This window comes from Rissa tridactyla, chromosome 15, assembly GCF_028500815.1.
Source record: "Rissa tridactyla isolate bRisTri1 chromosome 15, bRisTri1.patW.cur.20221130, whole genome shotgun sequence".
NCBI classification, from domain to species: Eukaryota; Metazoa; Chordata; class Aves; order Charadriiformes; family Laridae; genus Rissa; species Rissa tridactyla.
Window position 1 is genome coordinate 13,488,942 of NC_071480.1, and position 24,493 is coordinate 13,513,434.

Genomic DNA, 24,493 nt, shown 5'->3' on the forward strand with positions numbered 1-24,493 from the left:
ATTTAAGGGATACCATATCATTTTCTAAAGCCTCATTTAGACTCATACACAAAAAAAAAACACATCACCCTGTCACACTGAAGCGATTTCAACCCCGTAAACCTCCTTTTTCTTTATTTCTCATAACTAATTTAAAATGCAGGGATGGATTTAAGAAAGAAAAAGAGAGGTGAAGGAAGGAAGGAAAGGAAATAGCAGAGGAGCTAACTTTCCAGAGTTGCATTAAATGATGGATTTTAAAAGTCCATTTTAAAGAAAGTTGTGTAACTTTTTTTCGAACAAGTGCCTGCCATAAAAGAGAGAGAAGGGAAAAAGACATTATCTGGTCTAGTAGTTTTCAGGAAGTTGTGGTCTCAATTCCCTAAAAATAAAATTTCTTTATGATCATCATTTTGCTTATTACTTCTGTTATAGTAGCACCCTGAAAACCTCAGCAGAGCTTGGGATCCCATTGTAAAAACAGGTTACTGGTGACCAGATGCAGTGTTTGAATAAATCAAAAAAAGAGCATTTGTGTAAATACAGAAATCCTCCCCAGAAGAGGCTCGGGAGCTCAGAACTTGCTTTTTAATCTTGGGGTTGGATGAAAAATGAAAACATCATCATTATTTGTGAACTCAAGATTTTAAGAAATATTTATTTCGACTTTATGGAAATGTTTGACCGTGACAAGAACAAAATTTTTATTTTGACAATGTTTAGCCTCTATCATTTCAAGCTACACATTAAAATAAAAACGCTAGCACTAAAAAGATTTGCCATGAATGATTTGACAGCAGCAATAAGTGCTTGTGAACCATTCTGGTTAACACGAAAGGGCATTTCCTGGTGGGAAACTTTTCTGGACGAAACTTTTCAACCGAATCAAGTCAGATTGGAAACTGCCACAGGACAGAGAGGCTGTAATGGAAGCTCATAAAATAGGAAGAGACTTGCTAAAGGGCATCTCGACAGCAGGGCCAGGAGCAGAATGAAATCTCCTGCCTCCTTATTCACGGCGTGGTTTAATCTTTAACTGTACATGGATTTATTCACATGCAAGAGCCCTGCTGCGCTCCCTGTCCAGCACACCTCACTACTGCCAGCCTGGGGGAAAAAGTCAGCCCATCTTTCTAGTAAACGGCTGATTTTCATGGGCCACTCTGGTAATGCTATTAAAGACGATGTTTTTGAACAATAAGTAATCTGTTCTCTGGGATATTTGCACAGCGGAATTCCTTTTGCCTGCCCTGATTTTTTTTTTAAGAAAGAAAACTCAATTGCTACAGGTAATCTAAAACTGTCCTGAACAATTTATGGTAGAAAATATGATTGGTGTGGAGCCCATCTCAGAGAGATTTAACTTTTCTGGGTCAGAACTTTAACTGGCAAAATTTAGTACAGCTCTGAAATCAGCAGAGCAAAGATCTGGCCTTATAGATTAATGGAGAATGAAATATTCTATAATATTTCAAACGTTTTTGAAGCCTTCCACCAAAATGAATGGAGTTAATTTTGGGGCTTTTCTGAAATGACAGTTTATCAGACGCTCCCAACTCTGGACTCGTTACACATCAGTATCAGCAACCATTTCCTTCACCAGAGGACCTTCATGTTGTAGAGATGACCCCGGGATGAGATGTCGGGGTCCTGCTTGGCCCCACTGCACCCAGATGAGGACCAAGTGGCCTGGGCTGAACTGACCCAACTCCTCTCTCCCAGCCCAAAACCAGGGCGAGCAGGATAGTGTGATAATGCAGTGCCCTCTGCTGGGAAAATGACGACTTTTACCCATATTTCAGGAGCCCTTAAGTCACACCAACTGGGAGTTTCGGAATGGAGGAATCAGCATTTTGCCTCTTGTTGCTATAACCTTGAGGGGTCCATTCTGCAGCCTCAGAGACTTGGGCAGCTGCGGTTGTGTTCCATTGCCATGTATGAATTTGCTATTCATTTACAAAGTTTCCTATAATAAGCTCCAAACCATTTCTTCAGATTGTAGTCAGAGCTCCCTGCTGGAGACAGAGCATTTCAGAGTCTTTTCAAAGGACATACAATAAATAAACAACCCTGTAGCTTGGAAGAAACTCTGTGGAAAAACCCCAGCTACATCATGTGCATGCATCTATCGTGTACTGTATGTTTCCAATTTGTTCCCTTTCCATCGCTTTTGAAGCCAGATACCCATAACAGCAACTCAATCTGCCATGAACTTTGGTGATACGTTGGGCTGTGATCATTTGTCATTTTAATGTCTCCACCCAGATCTGCATTAAATAGTGCACGACAGTGCCTCTGTGGCCTCAGGAAGCAACAGCCTTTGCTTGAGAGAGAATTATGAGTTGCTAGAGGGTTTTCTTTATTATTTTTTTTTGTTACCTAAAAAGAATAAAAGATATGAGTAAACACATACTAGAAAATAAAACAAGTTGGATAAAAATGTTTCACGTCATACCATCATCCTGCAGCATCTAGACGTGCAGGACACCTGAAATGAAGAGCAAGCCCTCCCTTAAAGTATCTACGGCTACCTCAGATTTGGAGCAGAAAGGGCATACGGGGAAAATTTTCCAGCTGCCTGCAGAAGAGGTCCCTGATCAGCTGCATTACCCTATGGATAATGCCAAAAGTTTCGCCTTGCGTTGCTGGCACAGAGCGGATCCTTGGCTTCAGCACTTCGTGCAATGTGTTGGGCATCCACCCATCCAGGAGGGCGTTGGCCTTTCAGGAGGAGACACTCAACCGCTGGCAGCAAAAGGATCAATCTGTCAAACCTCAGGGGATGAGGCAGTTTGTTGGGGCACAAGGCTCTTGGGTGCTCAGCCAAAACCCAAACAGCGCTTTCAAACTTTTCAGGCTTTACTTGTTCCTGTGTCAACACGTTTGCTTGCCGGGACATGACTGGCACAGGATTTGGTCTCGTTTTAACTAAGACGCATGAGATAATTTATAGAGGAAATAAACCTCTTGTGGTGGAACAGTCTTAGTAAAACAGGTATGTTCAGTGCACATCCCTCGATGTTATTTACAATGTATATTATGACTCTAGGTTTTATTTCTGGATTTGACTTGGTGCAATTCACACTCTTGCATTTATTCAGGCCTTTGCAGGCAAAGGGGTCTCAGTGCAATGGATGCTGGATCTGTGTGAAATGCTCCGGTCCATATTTCCTTCTTATCGACTCTAAAATCAGCCCTACGTATTATGTCTTTAGCAGAACAAAGCAAACAAAAAACCCCTCTCCAAGCCATGATTTCCACCCAGATAGCCATTAGATGTGAGCTGATACGTACTGGGTCTAAACCTTCACGTGAGAAGAGCACTGATGTGCAGAACCACTTTAGACTTGTGATCCGTTATCACCAGTCTCTTTAAGGTGAACCCAAACTTACAGGCAACTGCTTCTACCTATTTGAACATAATTTAACTGAGACTCAAAATCCAAATAGCTATTAATTTCAGAAAATTCAAACTTAGCAGAAGGAACAGTTTCCTCTTGGATGGCCTGTGTTTATTTTAACTGTACTTTGGTCCATGTGATTAGTGCTGCTTTCTTGCTCAGGATATGGGGAATTGCAAATGTTAATTTTTCTGACACACTATAATTACTGCAGACATCAACTGTTTTTTTGCACTTCTCCAAAAATATGGTCAATAGTGTTTGCACAGGAAATTCTGGCTTGCAGGGAACGCCCTGGATTTCATCCGTCCTTGCCTGTAACTCAATCTCTTTGAAAAATCAGAAAATACCTGGTTTTACTTGTCTAATTTGTAAGTTGCATGAAGCATTGGGTTTTGGTCTAGACATTGCTCCTATATCCATGCTGGCTACATAAGTTTTCCAGGAATATCTTCTTTACGTCTTTCAAAATGTCCCTAGCACTCTTCTCAAGCTAAGAATATATTCGCAATCTCTGTCTGTTTCATTTTTCAGTATGAACAGAGAATCAACAGAAAGTCACAGTCTAGTATGGTGGAAAGGGAGACTCAGGACACTTGGACTCCAAGTCCTCTTGCAATTATTTTCCGTCACTGTACCATCATGTCTGTAATTAGTGGTGCATTTGATGGCAGTAGGGGCTACTCATGGACAACAGTTTTATGCACAACTACTGAGCGCGTTTCAGCATTGATCACTGGGCAGAGGCCACTTCTCCACTTTTGTTCTTCGTGCAGTATTTTTGGCAAGGCAAAAAGCAGGACAGAAGAGGCATACATTGTCCCCGTTGTCACTTCATGCTCTCCAGCTATTATGTGCTCCTCCTGCCCTACTGTGACTGTACAGGCAGTGCACGATTTGGTCAAGCTGAGCAACGAAATATCTTCGGTCTAGATACCCAAGCCCAAGAATCTTTTCATTTTTAGCTAAAGAAGGAAGGGGAAAGAGAAGAAAAAAATAAATCTAACAGCAGTCATGTCCGATGAGTTACCATCACTTTGCAGCGTATGCATCCCACCTCACCACATCCTTGTCGCAGTGTCTTTCCCTTTTGCAGAAGACAGGCAGCTTTCACCATGGCTACGTCTCTGTCTTCTCCTTTTGCCTCATCCAGTGAAAGCCGCTGCAGCCAGGACCGCGTACACCCAAACCCGTAGCCTGTGCATTCATGTCATCGTTGGACACCAGCCCAAATCTTGTTATTTAAGACCAGAGGCATCACTGCTACCAGCTGAGCATTTATGTCTGTAGAGTAATAAGAACTGAAGTCAAGATAAAAATGAAAACAGCCCCTTTTCTCAGGCAAGCTTTACCTAAATATCAAATACAGCGTACCAGGAGCAGTTCCAAAACAATATTTGTGATCCTGATCTGGCCTAGGGACAAGAATATTACTTACACAGACTCTAGCAGCACTGCACATAACTTTTATGAGACGCGATCCTGCCAATTACTGCAACTGGAAACATACGTTTGCACACTGAATATGTGGATTATGGAGAGATTTTTGTTTGTTTGTTTTGGGTTTTTTTAGCGTGTGGAATGTTGGAGACTTGGTTTCCATTTGCATGTGTGTATCTATCGGATACACTCCTAATGGAGCCCTTTGAATTACTTTGAGTAGCTAGACCAAGCGTGGATTACATTTGTCTGGAAAATAACACTTATGTACCTATCGCACTTTAAATTAAAAAAAAAAAAGGTCTAATGGATCTATCTACCTTAAGCACTTCTCTAGCTCTCAGTCTAATATCTAGTTACCTCGCAAATGGGAATTCTTCAACAAAACATACTTTCATTAAAAAGAAAGATGACTTGGTGAAACCACACATTTTTGTGGAAACAGATCAACTCTGACAAAAATCTTTCTTTGAACCATTTCTTGTGCGTAGCTAACAAGAGATTGCCAGAGCAGGCTGGGTGGGTATTGATTTCTGGCAACGTATGGGGCTATCGACCTCAAGTTCCTATCAGAAAGATGTAACTCCAGAAGACGTGGGTGTGAAGGAATGATGGCTGTGTCAAACCCAATGTCCTGTCCTTAAAATTCAGCCTTAAGTCCTCAAGATTATATATTGGAGAAAGCGTAAAGCTAGAGGAACTCAGTCTCTTCTTATGACAAAAAGGACCAGGTCTTCCTCTCATTCAAATCAGCATTTGAGCAGAAAGCAAAGGTAAAAACGAGCTGAATAGTTCTGTCCATGTCAGAAGGTATATGGTGCACACCTTTGAGAAAAGAACACCGTGTGATAAGTAGTTCCTGAGAATTAAAAAAGAAAAAAAAAAAAAAGGTGTTTAACTCAATCTAATTTCGTGTAAATGCAAGGGTTGATGACAGCCAGCCAGTCAGGGCACATTGCAGATGGTGTTTTTCATGGCTGTAATCTAATGTCATAGCTTTTGCAGAAGTGGAATTAAAAATCTTCAATTCTTTGTGGTGAAGACAGACAGATGCTTTCCTGCTTTAATTCCTGAGTGGCCATAACATGTTCGTTGACATTTCAACTTGATGTTTTAATTGGCTGATTTGAATAAAACTCAGACAGGTTATGTTGCTCAGTTTTATTTTGTGTCTCCCGGCCCAGCAGCCAACAAAAAGAAGACAGCGGGACAAGGAGGGGCAGTGACTTTTCACCTCTCTGATTCTCTCCGTGTTTTGTTTAGCTCTTAATATATTTAAATTCATGCCTTGTTAAATTAGAACTGTGTCCTGGAGGGACTGAAGTCAGCCACTGCGGTCCAAAAAGAGGGTGCCCAACATTCCTCCCAATTGTTCAGGAGAATGTTTTCTTTAAAGACTTTTTTTTTTTTTTTAATGAATCCATTTCTCATGTGCAGCTCCAAAGATGTGCTATCTTGCAGCACATCTCAGGGCTGTGCTGCAACCCTGCAACCAGAGGAGGTGTTTTTTTTCCAAACTGGGGAGGCCGCTTGCCAGGGTGGACCACTCCTCACCATTCCCACCATCCCCAGGAGAAGGACAAAAGCTTCTCTACAGACAGTGCACAGTTCTGTGTCTGCAGCATTGGCACTTTCTAAAGGCTCACAGACTGTTCAAAAATCACTTTAACCCATCAAGTAAGTGAAGCTCTTGAGTCAAGAGCGCTGTGACCTTTCTAACCTGGATGCCTGTGGAAATCAGCCCAGCTTTGGGCGATTATCATTCCTCGCCAGAAAGACGAAAGGTCAAGAGGGTTGGATGGAGTGAGAGGGGAAGAGGAAGACAAGGACAGCAAATGGTTAGCACATAGCCTGATCTAGCTGGTGTTTCTCATCTAAGACTTGTTCGGGACCTGCCTACAAACTGCTTTTCTCCTCTGAATACTAAAAAAATCAGAGATGCTGAAAGCCACTCGCTCGTTAGTCCGGTGCACACCTCATGACAAAACTGCACCGGCATCAGTGTTAGTTAGCTCTGCCCCCCCCTTGTTTTCTTCTGAAGTGAAGATATATGTCTATACTAATTTGGTTTGCATTTTTCTCTCTCTGTACATAAATGTAGACCATAAAATGATATGCGGCTTCTCTCTTTGCTCGCTTAGGTGAGCAGATAAAGCTGAAGATCAGTATCTGCAAAACCATTGCAGCCTCCAATATTCTTGATGGTTATAACTGTGTATGTATGCGCGCACACATGCGCGTGTCACGGCTCAGGGATAATTCGTCTTTGAGAGAACGACAGGGAGAACATGAGGTGTGCTTGGTGTGTTACCCAGCAGGTATCTCGGGTACCACGGAGGACGCACAATCTGAGTGGGAAGCGAGTTTGCTCGTCCCAGGTTAGTGCTTGAGGTGCAAACCCGCAGCACAAAGCCGCCACAGACCATTAGCAGAGCTGGGCATCCATCTCTGTCACGGGGAAGGTCAGGGCTCAGTTAGCATGGAATCTGAATTACCTTCACCCTGGAGAAAGAGGCGCTCTCGGGTGGGATGGAGGTCACTGCCAGGGCAGCATCCGAGAAGCCCCAGCATAGGCTGCTGCCTTCCAAAAGGAGATTTCATTTTCACCTTCAACGCTGTCTTTGCAACTGTAGAAACGCCATGATTTTGGTCCTTTCCTGTGAACTCTCCTGCTCCTCAGAGCAGAGCTGTCCTGTTGCCCCTCTCCTGGCCCTTCTTGTTGCTGTTGCCCACTCGCACCCTACGTAGCTGTTTAGTCTGCCTGAAAATCCACATCAGATTCCAGAAATCATGCAGTAATACTAAATTGGTGCCTCATCTCACTGCAGTAAGGAATGCCTTGACTACGGTGAGTATAATTTTTTTGATACATGGATAGCCTTGCTGAAAAAAATGAATCAAAGTAAAACTGGCAAAACTTAGAGGAGAATCAAAATCTGTGGAGCAAATCCTGAGCAGCTGTCATTTGTCGTATTTCCTTCAGAACTAGTTCTTTGATGATTAGTCAACCTAAACTCAGAAACCGGGCTGTAACGGTGCGAGAATGAGAAAAATCGATGTGATCCTCAGATGTTTCCTACGGAATAGGGGCAAGTTCATATGAAATGAGTCCTTCCTTCCCATCAATCAACTGTCGAACTAAATTATTTCAGGGTTCTAGTACTGAGCCTATGAAATACTGTAAGAAACTTCTTTTTAAAATTCTAAACTAAACAGCAGCACAGAGCTCAAACAAAAGCATCTCCTTCCAAAGTAGCAGCCGGGATAATCTATGTGTGTGCAAATTTGTCAGTCCTGGAGGTTACTTCGTGTTTTCACCTGGGAGTTTTCAAAAGCAAAGTGCATCGTGGGCTGCCGACAGCGTCTGAGCCGAAGGGGCTGCCCGAGAGCAGCCTTTGCACAAGGGGGGTTCCCATGCGGGGAGCTGCTCCTCTGCCATGGGGAGGAATCCGACCTCCATCAAAGACATCAGCTCTCAGAAAAAAAAGTTGGTCCTTCTCGCCCTGGAGCTATCTGCTAACCGAGTCCCTTCAGCCTGAAGGAGGCTGTTCCCGTGATGGATCCCTGGGCGAGGAGGGACTGGCGGTCCCTGGCCAGTGTCGGTGTTGGGAGGGATGAGCCAGTTCTCGCTGCTGTCTGCAGGCACTTACACCAGGCTGGGCTCTTCTCCAGGCAAATCTCCGCCTGCTTTTATTAAGAACTGCCCAAAGCCCAACTGAAATAACATTTTTCATTTCATCTTTGGCTAAAATGATGCTAGGAAAGCAAGGAACACGAACAAAAGCAGTGAAAGTAAAAGGCTCCATCTGCTAAACTTCTTGATAAATTTTATTCTTGGGTTAGTCTTATTTAGAACGCCCTCCTTCACTTGCATTCAATTCAAAATTCACCCAGACACATGTAAGTCCCATCGACTTTGGTGAGAATGTTACATGTGCGCCGATGGACAGAATTTGAGCATGTGGGCTGATCCTTAGCAAGAGAGAGAGAGACATATTTTGTTCATGTAGCAGAAAGGAAATTGTGCTTTACTGTATTGTTTACTCTTCCCAGTACTTTAATTTTCCCTTTGTTTAATATTTCAGCAGAAGCCATTTATCTTCCCTGATGATCAAATAAACTGGGTGGTAAAATAGCGGATATGCAATTCATCGGGAGAGGGAAAATAGTATTATAAGGTAGACCAAAGGGATATAGTTTGGAAATCCAGTAATGTGTGATTTGCTACCTCACGCTTGCCTCAGTGCCCGAGGGAAAATATTATTTTTTCATACCGAGCAAAGATATGGGTTATCCTCTAACAGCACTGCAGCGCAGGGGATTGCAGCTCTGAAAGCCGATACTTGACTGCTTAAAAGAGCCACATCCAATTCAAAGCAAGATCTTTCTCCTCAGAGAAGATAACGGGTAACGGAGGTAGCGATCAGCATTTCTGAAGCAGGAGTAGCTAATTAGGAAAGACAGGGTGAGGCTCAAATGGTGGGAGGCTCAAACGTCAAGAGCAAAATGACGCTGCCTGAAAAAGAGATTTTTTCCTCCGTCCTCCATGGCCTTGATCCAAGGCCAGTGAAGTCTTTCCACGGCCTTCATGAGGGTTTCAATGCAGAAGGCCAGGCTGAACCCCACTGCCAACATGGCCCTATAACTAACGAACCTCTCTGCCAGCTCAGCCGTGTGAGTAGGTGTAACACAACTTGAAGAACTGCTACCAGAAGACGGGAAATTTTAGCCTATTGTTCCCATTGAATCCTTTTTTTTTGGCCAGCAGAATGCCAGGATTCACTTCACGAATCTTTCCGTCAATAGTTCGTGGGATGCAAACACTTATCAGGCTTTTCTGCTATGACAGTTACTTGAATAAAAGGTCCTACTGTTCCCTAGGAACTTACAGCATGGGTTTGGGGCAGGATGTTCATCAGTTCGCTTCCTTTCATCATTTTTTCCTAGGTTTATAGAGGAAAAATGAGAATCTAATACCCATGTAAGTGGCACCTATTTGATTACAGACAGACATGAAAAGTATCACTTGCTCTTTTTAATCTGTTTATTATTCAATTTTTTTATTAAGAGTCCTTTGCCTGGCAGACAAGCAGACTTTATATAACACAATCAACAAGAAAACAGATAAATTATATAGATCAGTGTTGTTATTTTATACCTATTTTTTTGCAGCCAGTTGCTAAATTAAAATTAATTAAGAAATCTGCTGTGAGTATCAAAGCTCTGTTAAAAATACCTTCTTTTTTCCTCTGATCTGAATTTTTTAGTTTGAAGATGGATTAACCAAATTAAGAACAGGAAAGTGTAACAACATGACATGCCTTTGAGGACCAGCCTTAATTTTTCCAGCATATCTCATCTAACCACATGAATATTTTTTCCTGTGAAGTAGTATTTAAATATTTATTTTAAAATGGTGAAGTGCCTTCATATAAAGACACAAATAATTGTTTTAGTTGGCAGGCCAAAGATCAAATAAAATACCTAAATGTGGTTCAGATATTGACATTTGTTATTTTTTATGAGAAAAAATGTACCCTAAGAGAAGACCTCAAAATACTTGATTATTTTTGGGAGCAGACTGTGGGTAAAAACCCATCACCGCTATCTCAAATTTTTGAGAATGAAAGATAAAGTTGACCAGTATTCATAGGCATATGTACATATTCTTAGGAATATGTGCTGGATACAGTCTTTTTTATTTTTTTTAATTCTTATAGACTAAAAGACTGGTGGTGTTTCTTACGGGTAGGGGAACATGACGTTCTGCTTATATCGCTGTTACAATTACAATGTCGGAAGTTTCAGTTTTTCGTTAAATCACTATTATACTTTCAATTTAGACAATCTGTTTTTCTGTGTGAAGTCTCTGGTCCCTAATAGTGCGGCTGAGCTCCCCTGGTCATCTTGGCCTTTGTGGTGCCGTGCGTTTGGGCAACTCTGCTACTTGTTCATTTTCACAAAACTTTAGCAGCATAATATCTCTGAGACTTCTACACCTAGACAAAATCATGGACAAAGTTTTAAAAAATACTGTATGTAAATGGATTCACCTGCGTGCAGACACATGCACACTCAGAGTATAATCATTTCCTAAGTAAACTGGGCTTAAAAAGTGAGGAGAAGAATCAAAGACAAAAATAACATCTTTGATCCCTACGGAAGGGTCTGTCCAGGTTGTATCCTCAATGCAAACCTTCAAGTTCCTTCCCAGGAACTGAAATATGACTTTTTTTCCTGGCATTTATTAAAAAAATGGGTTTTTTTCACCCTTCTTTATTTGTTTCTTTGTAGCAGAAAGGATAAAATTTCTCTTGTAAGATCGAGCCTTTCTGTTTGCTTAGATCTTTTTTTAATTCTTGCTGCTGCTTTTTTTTTTTTTTTTAATTATCCAAAATATAAATTATTTAAAAGGATCCAAAACATTTTTTTTGAGAAAAGCTTTGGAGTAAATCAAAACTCAACTGCACTAGGCTTCACTAACATTATCAAGGCATTGGATGGATATTTATAGTTGGGAAAAGATTTTGGTTCTCTTAATTTCACTCAGGCTCTGCTACAAATGTTTTCTCTAAGTGTAATTGCCAAGCTCGGCTAGAAATAGGGTATAATTCTTGACCCCATCTCTGCTAAGTCCGTCTCAGATTTTCATGGCACAAAATCAGCTGGGCAAGAGATGCTTTCCTCAGTGTTTCCCTTCATAAAAACACAAAAGCCTGCTTCCAACACTACTTTTACTGCTTGATGTTACGATGGAAACTTTTTATAGTTTCCTATCCTATATGAAGTCCCTGGGAGAAACCTGCAGCATAGACATGACCGAAGAAGGGATGCAGAGCACACGAGAGGAGGTGATGAGGTGAGGTGGAGGCACTTTGCTACAAAGAGCATGGGGGCACGGAGCATTTTTTCAGTGATAAAGGTGAAGCTTTCCCACCTGGGCTCACCTTGACTGAACCGTAAAGCATCCTACACAGGAGTGCTGGAGGAGACGTGATTTTAGTTCCTGGCCTTTCACAAGTCCCGTAGGAAGTCAGGGAAAGAGCATGTCCACACAGCATGGGTGACCCTTCCCCTTAGCGTGGATCAGAACTCATTGACTCAGAAAGCTGCTCATTTCTGAAAGGCTTGTATGAAGAAACCTTCCAGCACCACCATTACTTCGCCTTGCCGAGAAAGGTGAAGATCGAAAGAAACACATTTCCAAGCCTAGGCTGTGTTTCCCTGTTTCCATTATGTTTTCTGCGTGTGGTTAAATCCTGCCGTTGACTTTCCACTGGGCTGGTTCCAATAGCGTGGCAGCAAACGCTGCATAAAGGCAGCGTCCACTCCCAGACGCAAATTAGATTGCACGGGATGGAGCTGGCAGATATGCCAGAAGAAGATGGCAGTCGAGCCGAACTAAACACCGCAGCTTCGTTAACAGCCAAGAACCCTAACCGAGCTGCCTCTGCACGCTAAAGCATTCTGCATTTCAGAGCGCAGGAAGGAAAGCAATTTATAATGTTAATCCCACGCAACTAAAGCTATTCCTAATGATGCCAGCCTGCCCAGGCACGTTACAGAGAAATGTTTTCTCTCAGCACTGCCAGATTTATTGTCTATTCATCTCTCTTCTGAAGTAGAAGAGGGAACACTCAGTGACAACTTGTTTATCTGATGGACTGTAAATTTTATCACAGAGAAACCATTTATGTCATTTAGAAACATGTTTTTTTAATAGTCAAAGATGTCATTGTGGTGAAATCAGTGGCAGAGGCAACACTGTCACTTAGGAATACTCATTCATTCTTAAAAACACAGGCACATAAAAGAGGATGGAGATGGTATTCATGCAGGCTCAAAAAGCACCGTGGGTAAATTGTACGAGGCCCCAGGTGTTTATTAAAACACCCTGCAAAGATGATGTGGGTTCTGTGGTCAAGATCTGCTCTGATATAAATGATGCCTAACTTGTAAAGGTCCATTCCAGAAAAAAAAAGCAGAAACCCCAAATTACATTACAGGCCACCATTAGATAATACTGACAATGTCCGACACAGAAAGCAAAGACGGTCTCCAGAGTGTTTATTGCAATGAGTGGAGCAAGGAGCAGGGAATGGGGGTCCAGGCTCTGGAAACAACGTGTCCTGGCCACGATTGATGGAGCGGTTGTCGACTTGGACTGATTCTGCCCACAGGGAGTTGGCAAATTGAGGAATTTATCATAAAAAGCTGTAAAGCAGGACGTTAAAACAGACATTGGGTTAAAATATACAACAACAACTGAAAAAAAGAGAGGTTAATTTGTTTTCATCTGCTGGTTACATTCCAAAAGGTGAAGTTTGTTTTTTCCTTTTGAACTACCTTTCGAGAGGAGATACGCCCCATATGCCACCAGTTGCTCTTGCACACAGAGCTGTAGCAAGATGTTTGCCAGAGGTTTGAACTCCGGTGAGCATGGCCGTTCCCTCCCAACTTTCATTTCCAGCTGTTTATTTGAATGTGACTTTCGGGCTGGTGAAAACGTGCTGGATTAACAGGCCTTAAAAATTAAAGACTATTGATCCAGGCAGCGGGAAGGCAGAGGCGGCTGTCTCTCTGGCATCCCGAGATGGTAAATGTTTGGAGGCCAGTGGGTGACTCTGGTTTCTAACGCAGCGGAGGGTTTTGCCTGGGTTTTGTTGTAGGAATTCGCACTCAACAGTATACCTGCCCGCATGAGAAAGACAGCAAAATATTTCCACATTCAGAGATCTGTGCACGTCAAGGCCAGAGGGAGCATGGTGTTACTGCGGCTCAGCCTGTGACACTTACACAGGCCAAATAATTTAACCCCTTGGCTTCTACGGTAAAGGGACTGGTTCAGTCTCTGGCAGGAGGAGAACACCGAATCTACAAAATCACGCCCGGAGGAGACCATGCACCCTGTAAAACCCTGCGTCGGTTTTAAATTCTCAGGATCCTCAACATCTTTAGGAGTTCAGAGGCTCCAGGGCTGCGTGGGATGCTGGTGGGGATGCGGCTGACTTGTCAAAGCCTGGCTGCCCGAAACGGGAGCCAAATCTAATCAGGACAATAATGCGAAGCATAGCATGGGCTTGTGCAGCAAGGCTGGGTCTGTCACCCTCTATTAGCCGATATGTACGATTGCTTAACTGCCCCTTTACAGCTTTGTGTTTTCTAATATGCCCCAGTCTTAACTCCACCAATAGACGTAAAACTTCCTATCATGCCAGTCACAGAGACAATTATATAAGAAACTTTTTGTTGTTGTTGCTCTCCCCCTCTCTTTATTTCAGTTTAGAGAAACAAAGGGGTCCATTCATTCAATTTGCAGCTGAGTCTCTCAGGTTATGTAAATTGTTAAATCATCCATGCTCTTTCTTTTTAGCCATATTGCAAGCAGTGAATTTCCATACCCAGTTTAAACTCCACGATTGATCTCTCCCGACAAACACGGAGAGCGAGAGAGATCAGGAGTTTCATCCTTTTTTCTTCCTTTCTCCTGGTTAACCAATATGTTATACTTCCATGGAGAATAATGAAAAAAAATCAGGAGCCTTTCATGAAAAACTAAGTGGAATAAAACCTTGTGATATAATTAGGAGATGCCTGTGAACTTCATTTGTGCTTTATTCGTTTCCATCGAGGCATAATTTAGTGCAGAAGCACAGCCAAGCTTCCATTTTTACTCTCTTGATTATTTTTAAGTTATTTTTACTTATGATTTTTACTATTTTTTACTTACGATTTAAATTAAATAGAAGTTCCTTGGGAAAGATGCTGCTTCTGCTCCGTTATTGATGCCCAGTGATTTGTCAATACTGGAGCAGGAAATGATAGCAATATTAGAGTTACTCTTGATCGCTTAATGATGCGTGTTAATAGGAATATTTTGGTTTACTTTGTGCACATCTCAGTTTCCTCGCACCTTTCCATGGTTAAGTTTCAAAAGGGAAAAGAACATTATAAACTCTATCCAAGGCTTGGCCCCTTCAGGGTATTTATAGTTAGCTTTTGGCCAGTGAGCGTAACTTTTTGCAAAGGATCGGCAAGCTCTCCTGTCCTTGCAGCGAATCAAGGCTGTGGTCCTCTGCAGGGCTGGCCCTCCTGGAGACCCTGCCCCTCGCTTTCCGAAGGCCTGGCCAAGGAGCCAGCCAAGCGGCTCTGCTCGGAGACCTTTCCTCAGGGAAGCACGTGTGTCTAGTTTGGTTAATAAAAGAACGTTTCGTATAGCACAACTCTTACACAAATGCATCCCTTCTGGCTTTACAGAGAGATTTCGTCTGGTTAAGAAAAAAGCGTCACCTGCATACACTGCTGGAAAAGGCAATAACTCAAGAATAGGAAGCAAGCTGCGGAGCCGCACAGAAAGCGGTGGTAAGTTTATGAACACCCAGACTAAAAAGCAGAGTAGAAAAATTCCCATCAATGCCCATATGACTTTTACCTTTGGCAGCACAGGAGCCCGAAGCCCAAATGTGTTAAAACAAGGACTCTGTCATTGCATACTCTGGGTGGGCTTGAAATATCTGGTATCCATTAGAGCCCAACATTCTGCCGAACCAAGAGATTAATTCTCTTGCAGGGACCTGGGCAAACCAATAGCAGCAGAAAGTTAATCAAGCACTGATCCTCCCAATCCACTTAATCACAGCCAGCTGCTACTTAAAGCCTAAGAAGAGCAACATCCCCAGGGCAGCCCCTTTGGAGGAGGGGAGAAGCAATTCAGAGGGAGTGCACTGGATGGGAGAAGGGCATTAAGAAGTTAATAAAATAAAAGTTAATTCCCTCAATCAAGGAGGTAGAGAACAGTTCTGGGAAGTTCTAAAGCTTCCAATATTAATTTCTTCCCGCCTTCCCAGCTGCTTATCCCTGGAAGGCATTTGATTTGTACTAAAATATTTGCTCATAACCCAGGTTTCCTCCTGGAGTGTACACAGACTGTGCAATGCCTGAGACTTGGCTGTGGTTTTTTTCCCTCTTTCATTCCAAGTGTCTCTAAAATCTTAAAAACACTGACCACGCCAATTCAGTTTACATTGGCTGGATAATCTTGTCTTCATTTTCTTTTGAGGTATGTATGGTCTCTTGGCCGTGTCATCCTCTTAATATAAAATTTTGCGTGTTTTAACAAATGTGTTATTCCCCATGTGAACTTTATTGGACTGGAACATTTTGAGGGGTTCTGACAGGATTTTAGGTGTTTAGGCTTCCATATAGGAAATCCGTAAGTACATCATAGAGGCCTCTGCAAAATGCTTGAACACTTCACGCGACTTAGGAAAATGCTTTTCTTCCTGAATTCTCATTGGGGAATCTGAGATACTGATGGGTTAAGTGACTTGATAAAATTACCTGGGGTGGCTATGGCAGAGTTTAGATTTAAATCCAGCCTGTTACGATATTAACCAATTCACCATCTCTAAGGCTGGGTTGAAGCCAACGCAAGGATGAGGCCCTATTTCCCAGTCAATGGTCATCACATTTAATTGTGGATTTGAGAGAGGATTTTATGGTCTAAGCTTGTGGAAGGTCATTTAATTAACAAGAAAACTACATTAAGATTTTGACTTGGTTGCACAGGAATTTAGAAAGCAATGCACTGAAAACAGTGTTTATAAGATCTGACCTTTAGCGACGTGACTGTGACAGAGTGAAATAGGTGACGGCTCTTGGCAGTGGTAAGGCTGGCTTGTCCAGAAGCTGATGCTCTATGGGACAAGTGCACAGTCCTGCATTAACACGAGCTCTCACACCAGAAATAGTTGGTGTATCCCTCCATCCCGGAGGACACATGTGGGCAGCTGACGGTGTTGGAAGGAACACCAACGTCGGCAGGGTCCTCGGTGGGAACGGTCACAGCAGGGCTGTGCTACCTTTGGGCTTTCCATACGGATGGAAATCCTGGTTCAGCGTGGCAAAGCCTGTGACAAATTTCCCATGTAGTTACAATATCATGAAACAAAACTCCATTTCGTTCACCATTTTAACTCGAGTCTGCTATAAGCAAGTTTGGATTTTAAAGAAACGAAAGTTGTCATCAAAAGCAGCTCCCTTTCGTTTCACTGGACTCCCTCTTTTTCATGAATCTGCACAACATTTTTAAAATGCAAAGCATTGGTCAGCAGTTTCATACTGCTGGTTATTATCTTTGCCATGGCAAATACATTCCATAATTCTTTCCCTAATATTTAGTTTTCTGAAAAGTTTTCCACCAAAGAAATATTCCTGCATATTAAAAAAGCAGCGTATTGGACATACCACAGACTTTCACTTTTTTATTAGAACAGGAAATGTCAGAATTTTAAACAAATATTTGTGTATACACATGCACGCATATGCATTCTCAAGGTACCATGATAGGAAAAAACCCCATGTGATCCCATCAGCATTCTGTTAAAAAGTCACGGTTCTTTTGAAGGTACATGGCTCACCTTATAAAAATCTTTCGGACTGTATTTTGTGTTCTATTTTAAAGACGTTTGCATCAGAATTTTTTTGGTAAGCCATCAGCAAGCATTTTCACTCTTCTGTTGGCAAAACACCTTAGCTGGAAGGGTCTTTGGGGGGTTTCCACTAATTTCTGCAATTTTCTACAATACAGCTTCACTGACCTTTTTGAATTAATGTGGATGGAATTTTCTATGTGGGTGAAAGAAAATCTATTTGAAGTGGGGACCTTCTGTCTATTGCTTTGTGTTTACCAATTGCTGACTAATAAGCGTACTTTCAAATTAATCAGTGCGGGAGCTGGTGGTTACGTTCCTCCCTTCCCCAGCTGTGTGCGCTGCAGTAGTTCTGCGGTACAGATGTGTTGTGCTGAACACCTCCTGCAAGCTCGCTCCCAGAGGTGCTCTTTTCCAGTGGCTGGACATCAGTGAGTGACAGCACGGTGAAAAGCCAGCCTGGATTTCTGGGGAGAAGTTCTGTCATCAGTCACCAATCACCAGGATCCCCCCCAGTCATTAAAAGCCAAATGGAAGAGAACGGTTTCAAGGAGCTGAATATATTTTTCATACATCATTAATGAGATGATTTAGGTTGAGGAACATTAAGGAGAGCGAGTGATGCTCAGGAGAGACCTCGAACATTAATGGATGCAGCTTAATTCAAAACTCCTTTTCTAAGGCCATTTAAAAAGTGATTTATTATCATCACACACCTGAAAATGTCTGCAAAGCATTGCATTCCCGCAGCCGGATTCAGAAAAGCCATTAAGCACATGCTCAAGTAAACTCATTAACCCAGCGCTGCCTAACTCTATGAGCAGGGGAATCATTAACAAATCGCCCAGGCTATTTTAAACCTGGTTGTATTTTCTATAGCGATACTCGCTCCAGCCCTCGTGTTACCCATCTCCACCTCCCATCTTCTTGCGTATACCCCTGCGATTAGTAAACAGCTCCCACCCAGTGATCATCGTTAGATCAAGAAGGCTCGCAGGCCACTTTAAAAATAATCTTTGCTAGTATTACTAAAATCAATAATGATTGTTAGACTGAGTTTATCACAGAGCAGAAAACTCGTTGGAGAATTTAGGAGGCCAGAGTCCATTGTACATTGTGCGTGACCCGACAAAGCGGGGATGTGGTGAAAAATCACAGTCAGAGAACTTTTCTTACAGAGGGGAAAGCTCCTGGCAATAGGTTTTTACTCCACCTGGGCACGGGGGAGAAGTAGCAGAAGAAACTTGCACTTCACATAGTGGACACTTACAGGAAGGATGGGGAGGGACTCTTTATCAGGGAGTGTAATGATAGGACAAGGGGTAACGGTTTCAAACTGAAGAAGGGTAGACTTAGATTGGATCTGAGGAAGAAACTCTTTGCTGTGAGGGTGGTGAGCCCCTGGCCCAGGTTGCCCAGAGAAGCTGTGGCTGCCCCATCCCTGGAGGGGTTCAAGGCCAGGTTGGCCGGGGCTTGGAGCAACCTGGGCTGGTGGGAGGTGTCCCTGCCCAGGGCAGGGGGTGGCACTGGGTGGCCTTTAAGGTCCCTTCCAACCCAAACCATTCCATGATTCTCTGATTCTATGACACGAGCTGTGCCAAGCCCCCGCTCCCGTGCATCCCAGTGCTCTGTGAGAGGAGGATGCGCTGACCCGGGCCCTGGAAGCCCCACCACGAAGCCCGGAGCTGGGGAGGAGAGAGGGCAACCCCATCCCTCGCGGGGATGACATTGCTCTGCAGTGGGAAAGCTCCACGAGATCAGATGGAAAAGTTTAACACTACGCCTGCAAGGTTTTGCTGCATAAAGGATGGAAAAAAAACTGAAGAACATCCTTAAAATGTAAAACATCTTGGTCTTTTAATAATCCCATGCGGTATGTTTTCACTTTAGCAATAATTGTATTTTCTTTTTGCGTATTTTATTTAACAACATTTCAGGGCCCAGCTAATCTGTTCCATCTGTTGAGGGAACGAACAATGTGCTGAGCACAGAAACAACTGCCTTTATCAGGCTGTGGCAGTTTGCAGAAGCAATCTAACACCCTGGATAATTCCCCGGGAGAAATCCCCGTCTCACCTACTGTGGGCGCCGCCATCTCTGCTGCTATCAGTGACCACGCTGCAATTGCAGGTGTTACGAAGGTTCACAGGAAATTTATTGTTGAAATATATCTAGTGTAACGGTAATTGCAGGGAGACAGATGGAAGTCCTACAAGAAAAAAAAAAAAAAAATTCAGCATTTCTAAATCTGATGTGAAGGCTTGTGGTGGTGTGGATATATTTTATATTACAATTTCCAAATCAAACAAGCCATCCTAAACAGATTAAGAGGTGTGACAGTTAACATTTAACAGTTACGCTGTCGCATCTTCATCAACCCATCCGGGGTGTGATGCTAAACAGGGAAAGAAATACAGCAGCAATAAAAATCCCCTGCACTATCCCACACTGATCCAGCTCAAAGTCACGCTTTGTGGCAAGATCCCTCTTGGCTACCTCCGCTGTGCAAAAAGAAAGGCATCCACGTGTTCCATCCCTTCTATCCCATGGGAAGAGACGGGCAGGTGTAGCGCAGGCTGGATGGGTGTTCGGATGGGCTGGATGCTCCGGAGCGGATGAAGGTCCGCGGTGCCCGGCTGAGCCCACCCTGCCTGCCCCAAACCCCAGGGTGCTCTGGCTGTGTGCGGTGTCAGTGATACAAAGCAGCTGTCAAACATCCCTTTAAATTACCTTAAAAGTTGCTTTCTCTTTCCCGGGTGGCACAAACCAGCCCGGGTGTAGCGGTGTGAATCTGGCTGCAATGAGCCTGCCTCCAAATGTCCCTCAATAGAGAAGGTAAAAGTCACGGATGCAACGCAGCGCTTTCTGGAAAGGATCATCCCCCGCTGTTTACTGCGCAGTGACACGCAGGCTTAGCACAGATACGTGGGGATAAAATCCAGGAGGGTGAGAGCCAGACTAATGGGAAAGACGTAGCTGCCCCGGCTGAGGTTTGGTCCAGCCGCGGAGCCGGAGTGGTGGTGGCTACGGGAAGGCTCGGGCTGGCAATGATGCAAAAACCTGGGCTGTTGGATACCTTAGGAGGTACCCTAAAGTACGGGGGTGGAAACGGAGCAGAAAATTCAAATATTTGCAAGAGAAAAGAGGAGACTCTTAAAGTAGCAACTTGATTTTTAAGACATCCAACTGCTTGAATACATGTAATACATGTCCTAAGCTGAAGTGAGAGACTTAGGACATTTTTATTTACAGCGTGTATGCGATATATACGTGCACGTATATACACATGTGTGCACACTTGCACACATACACAGCAGCAAAGAACAAACAAACAATAAACAAAGCCATCTCAGAAATTATTTCAGAAAATCTCTTAGAAAATACATATCTACCTCTTCATATTCTGTGCTGTAGCAGACAGGATCATTGCAGCAAGTCCTGGGGGGGGGGGTGTTGTGGGAGATGCTCGTGAGGCAATCGTGTTTGGTATTATTTAATTTATGATACTGTTTGGCAGTTTATTCCTGGAATATCTCATCTACATGCACAGTATATAAATTTTGCTATTCTTTTTTCCCTAGCATGTCCAAAGTACCGTGTTTGATTTGCTGTTCTTTATCATTTTTTGCATAACTGCAGAAATCCCACACTTCACATCAGAAGCAGCTTGAATAAAAAAATCCACAGAACGAAAAGAAAACAACCACGCCTGGAGGCCACATCTTCAGACAAGGACAAGTTCCCGCTCTCTGCGGACACCCACGGTGCTGTGCACATTTATTTGAAGTGAGGACACGCTGCATGAGGTTGTAGTGTTTGTTTCTCCACCAAAATCCTTTCTGGTGTTCGAGGGTGGACCATTTTGAGGGGGACAGAGTAGTGAGGTGATGATATGGTCAACGCCAAGGGATGAAGGGTGTGCAAGAAACTCTGACAGACTGTAGCATAGGAAAGAGGAGGCCGCCCCTCAGCCCCAGATACATACGTCTGGCCTTGGGGAGCTGTGCTCCTACAGAAGAACGGCCGTTATTATCGCCTATATACTGAGGCAGATCAAGAGGGATGCCCATTCCTCATACTTATAGATATCTTTAATACAAAGGAAAAAAAGTGGGAACTTGGGCAAGTGCAGGAGAGAAGTGGGGTTTTCTTTAACCAGCTCAACAAACTCATGAAAAATGTATTGCGGGGTATCCCTGAGACCATGACAAAGTCCACCTACTCCCTCCCAACCCGGCCCCCAGAGAGAAGAAATTGATTTCATATCACATTTCACGCTTCATTTATTCTGCCTCCCCCAGAGAAAGGCCCCCACACAATGACACAAAAGACATCAGTTTTATTTACTGCCCATCTACTTGTGTCTTTGTGTCCCATTGAGTTGCAGGAAAGCAAACCAGTGTGGGAACCCGGAGGATTGAGCTTGTGCAATGAAGCTTGCCCCGTGGATGCAGGCACAGTAAATCATGCCTGACAGACTATTGTTGTAAGGGGGGGCTTTTGTTTTGTTTTGTTTTGTTTTGTTTTTTTCTGGAGTGGTGTTGGTTTTTCCCTGGGATGGCTTTGTAGTCCTGAAGCAAGGGTGGGTGCTGGGGGGCTGGGAGGGGGCGCGGGAGGGATGTGCACTGCAGTGGGGGGGGGGCATTGGCACCGGGCCTGCCGCATGACAAAGTGCTTTGAATGTTCACATTCCCTTTTTTGTTTTCCTTTCTGATTATCCTCTGGCTCTAAATATGCTAATGAGTTTGGCATCTCCTTCAGCATAAGGCAGTAGGGTAAGAGCTGAGATAGCTCATGGGCTTCCAGCTCACCTAGAAACCTTCTCGCTGGAGCATCTCAGAGCTCCTCCAGCCCCGTTCCTCCTCCCTGGGAGCCCTTGTGCCCGAGCCCCCACGCTAAGCTCCCCCACCCCTCATGGACACATCATCTGGGGCTAAACTTGGACCTCGTACTTTAACCTTTGAAAGGTCTGGGCTTGGTTTCCACTGCTGAGAGATAGGTCATCTCGGGAAGGAAAAGAATTACCCTAGAGAGTAATGCTCTAAGAAACCACCTGATATCTAGGAAGAGACAGAGTGTAACTGTGTTTGTTCTGTGCCAGGTCTTCCTGAAATTATACAATGACAACAGAGAATAATCAGCCTTCCCAAAGTAAATACACTTCTGCCCCTAGGGCAAAAAAAGCATCTTGTAATATCATTGTACCCTGCAGATCTCTTTCTGCAGGGTTCTGTACGTCATTCACGTACGCATTATCCCATTCATCGTCCCATGGAATTTCAAATATCAGACAATTCTAAAAAGAAAAAGAAAACATCATTTACATATGCTCATAATACTTTAAAAAAAACAACAAACAGGCCAAACTAATACTATGAGGTCCTGTGCAGCAAAGTTCCTGGGGAGGATTGATTTTGAGAGGCTTAAAATGGCTGTTTATCAGGGCAAAAAGCAGATTACAGAATGGCCAACAACTATTCAAAGCAGGGAATGAGCACCATTAACTGGCTGAACAGACGCAGCTAAATAAATGTTCCCTGCCTTTGTGGGATCATCTTCTGCGACCATAAGTGTTGCACTAATTGTGCTGGTGCTGAAGTAAAGGATTTTAGCGCTGCCCTCCATGGGAGATGGGGGTCCCAGAAAATTACTGTGTGTAATAGCGGGAGAAGATGAGGGAAGGGTTAATTAGATACTAGAAGAAGGTGCTTAGACACTGAGAAACGTCGCCAAGAGAGGCTGTGGGCTCTCCATCCTTGAAGGTATTAAAAAAAATTGTCTGGCTATGACCCTAAGTCACTTGATTTGGCTGTGAAGTTGCACCTGACTTTGACAATGGCTGTGCCCGAAGGAGTAGGTAGGTCAGATGGTCTCCAGAGGTGCCTCCCAACCCAGATTTTCCAACAGCTCTGTGGTATCTCCAGGTCTGACTGATGAGGTTTTGTATGTGGGTATCAGGCTGTCTTTCTCTCCCCTGTATATCACCATTTGAGCACTAAAGTGAGGTTCGCAAAATGGTTTTGGCAGGTCTCAACACATTCCATGAAGTAATGACTGAATCACCTTCCTGCAGATAATTTTAAAAACTTTGTTGAGTGTAAGGCACTAATGACCAGCTCTGGGCAGGAAAGTTTAACGTGTACCACCAGAGTTAGTCTGCGTCCCAGACTGTGAACTCAGATCCATAAGATATAGCTGAATTCAACCCAAAATCCCAGATGAAAATTCCCCTATGCTTTTTCCTAAATGCTCGGCTCTGGTTCTGCAGCTCCAATGGCACCATCCTTCACACAGGAACAGACCACAATCCTACTTCCAGTCCACATGGCCTGGCCTGGCCGGGTTCGTCCCTTGGCTTCCCACGTCCACTGAGTCCTCTCAATTCCCAATCTCCATCTAGATTAACCACACGTATTTTCACCCCGCAGCGAAAGCTTTTCTTTTTCACTTGCCAGATTCCTGAAACCAACCCATTCCTCTGAATGGGTTCTGTTTTGATGAATCAGCATTTCCCATTGGTAAGCTTTGCATCTGAAATTCCCTGGCCACCCCGAACCAGACGTCTGATGGCAATATTTTGAGCAGTCTTTTGGAGTCCAGGGGGAGGGACGCCTGCCTGAGTCAGCGCTTGCCTGTTTTCCCCCCAGCCAGAACAATTCGGCAGCGACACTGAACAAAGAGCGCCCAGCAAACACAGCCCACTGCAGCTGTCATCTACTGTCACTTCTTTTTATTCTCTCAAATAAAGGCAAACCCTTTTGAGCAGTGAAAACACTGGAGATTTAGAAACAATTGTTATGAGGTAATGCCTGGAAACACACTTACAGGGCAGGATTCCTCCTGGAAGTATTTGCAAAAAAGCCCAGCCGACAATACCATGCTTGGCTGTCGGGCCAACACACATGGAAAGCCGGTGATCCTGTAAAAGTGCAAGGTGCCAAACGTGCCCCTTAGGAAACTCGTCGTCTTTTTGGCTTGAAAGGAAAGGGGCTGTCACTTGAAGCGTGGGCAGAAGCAATGCACCACCGGCCAGTTGAGCACGCCTTTTGCAATGCCTTCTTGAGTTTGAAGAGTTCCAGGTCTTGGCTTTCGTTTTCTCTGCGCAGTCTTTGTCTGTATCCCATCTGATTGGAATTTTTCTTGCCTGCCTCTTTGGCTTGGATCTCTTTGTTTCAGCTGTGTGTCCTTCCTCGAGGCCTGATGCCAAAGTCACAGATGTGCGAGATGGGAGAGGAAGACCAG

The 24,493-nt window shown here is 43.7% G+C and overlaps 1 long non-coding RNA gene across 1 annotated transcript in view; it reads left to right on the plus strand.

Annotated features, from left to right (window-relative positions):
• Positions 1-21,201, plus strand: part of LOC128917922 (uncharacterized) — a 108,574-nt gene extending 87,373 nt beyond the window's left edge. The window contains exons 3-4 of the long non-coding RNA XR_008469401.1: positions 15,078-15,182; positions 20,891-21,201. This is a non-coding gene — a long non-coding RNA (uncharacterized LOC128917922). The remainder of the gene's footprint in view (positions 1-15,077; positions 15,183-20,890) is intronic.
• Positions 21,202-24,493: the final 3,292 nt, after the last annotated feature.